General features: G+C 35.3%; 1 non-coding gene across 1 annotated transcript; it reads right to left on the bottom strand.

Moving 5' to 3' along the window:
- Positions 1-5,198: 5,198 nt before the first annotated feature.
- On the bottom strand, positions 5,199-5,280 carry trnas-cga (transfer RNA serine (anticodon CGA)). Its single transcript has one exon. It is a non-coding gene; the product is annotated as a tRNA-Ser (tRNA).
- Positions 5,281-6,176: the final 896 nt, after the last annotated feature.

The raw sequence follows: 6,176 nt of genomic DNA, 5'->3' as shown, positions 1-6,176 counted from the left end.
TTTTCATGTTTCGATCACAGTGATCTTCGCAAAAACATCTGATTATGCAAAAACAGAAATATAGAGTAATTACTTTGAATATTAATGGGTTACTAAATCCGATTAAAAGAAGCAAACCTGTGGCTAAAATTAAAAGAGAAAACCAACAGATAATCTTCTGGCAAGAGACGCATCTTTCTGATACAGAACATAGGAAATCAGAAACTATGGGATTTAGTTTTTTTTTTTCCTCATATAATAATGGTTGTAAATGAGGAGTAATGACATTGATCTCAAATAAAATCAACTTCCAATTAATTTCTAAGATTACTGATAAAGAAAGGCGATATAACCTAATTAAAGAAACTATCGGTCAATACAAAGTTACATTAGTTAGTATATATAGACCACCTGAAAAAGACAAAGCATTTCTCAAAAAAATAGTAAGTGTTATAGCCAAGGAGGCATCAGGTACGTTGATCTGTGAGGGAGACTGGAATGTACAACTTCAGCCTAAAATTGGACTCATCTTCTAATAAGCAAATTAGTCAAGAAACTAGACAAATAAGATATTTGATGAAATAATTAGGCTCGATAGATGTATGAAGAGACATGTTTCCTCTTAAAAAAGGAATATACTTTCTTCTCTTCTGCCCACATTTCTCATTCTAGAATTGTTTTATTGTTTTTTTATGTTTAGGTCAGATCAACATAAAATAAAAGACTGTAAAATTGGAACAAGGGACATCTCAGACCATGCAGGAGTATGTTTAAGAGTGTACCTGGACAATAAACCAAGTAAGACATTTTGGCGATTTAAACTTAAACATTTGAATGATTTAACGTGTGTGGAATATGTTAAAAAAGAACTATTAGAATATTTAAAACATAACAATAATAATGCAGAGGTGTCACCTAGTATCGATGGGACGCAGCTAAAGCTGTTATGCGAGGTAAACTTATAATGTGGGGATCAAGAAAAAAAATGGAATTGCATAAATAATCTAAATATACAACTTGAAGATTTAGAGACTAAATATGGTAAATATCCAGATATTTTTAATAATATCAAAGAAGTTAAAGTGGAACTCAATAAAATATTTGAGGGCGTGTCAGAATCCATACTTGCTAATTTAAGGACGGGAAAATCCGTTTTGCTCCATGGCGCATGGTCTAAAAGGGTTGAGTTTATTTTGTTAATGAGTTATAGGTGTGTTTTGAGAATAAACCAATCAGCGACTCATCTCCCATTACCTTTAAGAGCCAGTTGCGTCGCGTCATGAGCGCATTTGCATTTGCTATTTACATGACGTAAAGTAAGTTCACTTTCGCTTTTGCTCTCGTGGATAGGGAAACCTTTACGCTCAGACATCAATTAGCCTATAAATAATTAATTTTGTTTGTTAAGCGCAAAAATTTGTTTTAAAACTATTTCTAAATTCAGTTCTAATTTCCAGCAAACGAATAAATTAACATTGATAATCAAGTATGTTCAAAAAACTGAGTTATTTCCAAATACACCTGCTGTGCCCCATACGACCTAAAACCTGACAGGTGGACAAATCTAAGCTTGTTTTTAATCAAACAAATATAAATATGGATATAATAAATAATACTGCTAATAATAATTATACAAAATTATACAAAAGCAAAATTAAATGAACTGAAATGAACTGAAAAAGCCTCTCGAGATGAAGAAAGGCTGAAGGCAGTGGTTTTTAAAATTCATGTAGGCTAGAAATTAATATGTTTTGTAATAATTTAATCATTTATATATATATATATATATATATATATATATATATATATATATATATATCCTTAATATCTTTTTCATATGTAATGATATTTGCGTATTGCTCTGCATCTTGTGTGTAGTGTGTAAGCCAGGCACACTTTGCGCCAAACAATAGACCAACTTTGTTCTGATCTAAAGAACAGACTATTTACAGTTTCTCAAAATAGCAACGCGCCAAAACACGCCTGCTTTTTTAGACCAGAACGCCTATAGGCGCACATACGAGCGCAAATGCATTTCCTGTTTAAACAGTTTGGCGCAATGCCTCAAAATGACCCTTGCACCAAGGTGAAAGTAGCAAATAGCAATTGCTTTGCGTCTTGTGCCACATTGCGCCGGGTGTATGATAGGGCCCTATGCATCTATATTAGCTAAACGATTATAGGACATTCTTTCAGACCTAATAGATACTTATCAAACAGGTTTTATAAAACAAAGACAAACATATGATAATATATGGCGAGCCCTTCACGTAATAGATTATATAGCTCAAAACAAGATTAGCACTCTTCTAAGTAGCCTAGACGCAGAAGAAGCTTTCGATTCGATGAGTTGGGATTTTTTATATTTAGTTCTGCAACGATTTGGATTTGAGAATGACACTATACATTTTTAAAATCTTTATATTAAACTCCTACAGCTAGAATTAAAATAACTGTGGATATTTTCAGAACATATTATATTAGAGGATGTCGACAAGGTTGCCCATTAAGTCCTTCCTTATTTGCATTATTTGTTATACCATTGGCACAACTAATCAGAGATTATGCAGAAATAAGGGGAGTGAAAATTAAAGATGTAGAACATAAAATTTGTTTAAATGCTGATGATGTGTTTCTGTTTCTTACATACCCAGAATTTAGTTCACCTAAGGTGATGCATTCTCTTGACAAATTTGGATTACATTCAGGATATAGATTAAATTTACTTAAAACACAAACTTTTTAATGCAACTATAACCCAGATGATAAAATACACAATGATTATGCATTTAAATGGAACATACCTTCTATCAGGTATCTTGGGAGTTCAAATCTCTGCAGACCTATCAGATATCTATAAAAATAAATGACTTTCCCATTACAGAAACTATAATAAAGGATTTGAACAGATGGCCCCTTCTATCTTTAGATCTATATAATCGAATAGAGATAATAAAGATGGATATATTACCATGCCCACTTTTTCTCTTTAAAGCTTTACCAGTGGAGAAACCAAAAAGCCAATTTGATGAATGGAAAAAACTAGTGTCTCGCTGTAAGGCAGCACAGCTTAGACACATAGTTTGTTGGTGCAATGACAAATACTGTGCAAAGTGGAAAGAATTTGAAGAATTACTAATCCACTTACCTCTCCAATAATTATTAGGAGATAGAAACTTCTAACATACAGAATTGCATAAATTGAATTCCCTGACAAAGAGCTCTTTAGAAATTTGGTACAAAGAATTAAAGAATCCTAAATGTGAAAAACAAGCTAAGATATTAAGAGGGGTTGAACGTGATATTCAATTTAAACCAGCAAAACTAGATCTAAGATTTAAACAATGGAGTTTGTAGGCCATAACATCCTTCTGTCTCAACACTACTGATAATGAATTAGAAAGTTTTCAACAACTTTCCAATATATATAACTTAGATAAACAAGACTTTTTCCGTTACCTTCAAGTTAGACACTACTTCAATAAAAGCATAAGAGATTCTGAAGACATAAAAACAACAGTAGTGCAGGTATTTATAGATGCTTACAAAAAGAAGGTTAATAAAAAAACTAGTATCAAGAAATTATTCCTGTCTGACATTAACAAAGAAACACTCAATAATGTATACAAAACATAAATGGGAAAGGGAAGCCAAATTAATACTAACAAATGAGGAATGGTTAACACTTTGGGAAACACAAATAATCACAATTAATTCCGATTAATGGAGGGGATTTATTTGGAGAAATGTTATCAGGTTTTTTATATCACCTAAAATAAAATACTTTCAAAGTAGAGATCAAAAATGGTGAATGCTGGAGAAAATGTGAAATTGTATTGGCAGATCATGTCCACATATTTAGGGACTGTAATATTATACAAAAGATTTAAATAAAGAGATAAATGCAATAATGAGATTGAATCTGGTATGTAATTTTAAAACTATGTACCTGGGAATTTACTCTGCAGAAATACCATAAAATGATGTGTATCTTCCTAACACACTACTAACAACTAGCAAAAAAGCCATTACAAAAAAAAAAATTGCTAAAGGAAGATCCTTCATCTGTAGGCGAATGGTATGATATTGTTAAAGAGGTGTATGACATGGAAGTACTGACATTTAACTTGAGACAACAAGCCTATACAATTTCTGCATACTGGGGTAAATGGTTGAGAAGAAGCTTCTTGCTTTAAGCGGGGAGTCCCCAACAGGTTTCCATCGCCTAAACAACTCAGCTACGACTACATGTACTGCCATGTCCTCATGGCTAGTACACGTGTTGTGCATCCAGATGAAACTTTCGGCAAGCGATTGCTCAACCGCAAAAGCTTATAAGTCTTTATAAAAAAAGGGTCTTATAAGTGTCCAAACGGGGACTTGAACCCTGTACCCTTAGATTGAAAGTTTGATGCTCTACTGACTGAGCCATCCAGGCTCCATGGCAATGTTTTTAAGTAGACAAGGTTTAGAGTTGTGGTCGGCGCAGACCTTTACGGTACACAAAAATTTACCGTGACATGGGGTTTTGGCTTGTGGTTGTTGTAGATGTTGCTAAAACACAACAGGTTACTGTGAGGTTGGGTTTATGGTTGTTGTAGGTGTAGGTGTAGACATCAGTAAAACAAAATAGTTTTACTCCATGTCATGTAGGAGACAATAAATGGATCAATAGCAACTGCAGAAGGGGTTACTGTTGTTGTGGCAATGAATGGAGACTTAACAATTGAAAAGATTCCTTCCATGCCTTAGAAGCGTGACTTGATCAATGCTTATCTACACAGCATGCTGTCATCAAAGGTCCCGTTGCTCATATCGTATCACTAGTCTTCCACACTTTAGGAAACATAAACATTCAGGACGTGCCATTAACACAGCCTGCATTAAAAGGAGGCTGGAGATTACGGATGGCAACACAGAGTCCAACGCCAATGTCACCTTGAAAAATCTGCTGTGACCCAGATTCAAACTGGAGTTGCTGCGGCCACAACACAGAGTACTAACCACTATACAATCACGGCGAGCTACAGGACAACCACTGGACCTTCACTCTCTGTCAAATGTCTTTGAAAATGGAGGGCCTCCAGGGCAGTTAGGTACCATGGCTGCCGATTTATTTTTGTGGCTTTTGCCTACCATTACATCCCTTTTCACAAGAAACAATGGAGTTGTTAACAATCAAGGAAGGTCGCAAATTAAAATACTGCGCACTGCCAGCACGTAGTCGGCAGGACTCGAACCTGCGCGGGGAGACCCAAATGGATTTCGAGTCCATCGCCTTAACCACTCGGCCACAACTACATGTACTGCCATGTCCTCATGGCTAGCACACATGTGGTGTGGTGCATCCAGATGAAACTTTCAGCAAGTAATAGCTCAACCGCAAAAGCTGTGGCTCCACAAAAAGGGTCTTATATACCCAAACTGGGACTTGAACCCTGGACCCTCAGATTAAAAGTCTGATGCTCTACCGACTCAGCCATCCAGGCTCCATGGCTAAGTTTTTTAAGTAGGCAAGGTTTAGGGTTGTGGTCGGCGCAGACCTTTACGGTACACAAAAGTTTACCGTGACCTGGGGCCTGTTTCAGAAAGGAGGTTAACTGAAAACTCAGAGTATTTTAACCCTGAAATGAGAGAAACTCTGGGTTTTCCGTTTCAAAATGGCAGGTTTGTTAAACTCGAGAAATCAGGGTAAGTCAAGCCTGTTTCTGAAAGAGAGTTAACTTTAACTCGGACTCAGTTACTGTGGTAACTTACTCTGTGAATCTAACCTGGTCAGAAGCAGGTTTTATTCTCTAAACTCAGAGTTTCTGTCGGTCTCCTCCCCTTTTTTTAAAGATGAAGCGGTATTTCTCGCCTTAGCCTTACGTTTCCACCCACCTATTTTAATGCTCATTTTGGATACGTGCATAAAAACGATTGATAGAAACATCATGATGGACATAACTTTTTAAAATATGCATAAAAAACGCACATAACTGAGTAGGATAAACTTTTATTCGATAGAAAATGTGCGCATAAACTACGATGGAAACACTTTTACTAAACAAATTACAGTATGTACATTAAAAAAAAGATCATGATCATATGATAATGAAAATGTGTGTAAATGAACAAACCAGCAGGCTGGGCACACTGTAACACGTCTTAAATATTGTTTTAGTCATTCTAAAATGCCTTAACTGTTTCAGTATTAG

This window comes from Danio rerio, chromosome 4 (genome assembly GCF_049306965.1).
Source record: "Danio rerio strain Tuebingen ecotype United States chromosome 4, GRCz12tu, whole genome shotgun sequence".
Lineage (NCBI taxonomy): Eukaryota > Metazoa > Chordata > Actinopteri > Cypriniformes > Danionidae > Danio > Danio rerio.
This window is presented reverse-complemented; position numbering and strand designations above follow the sequence as displayed.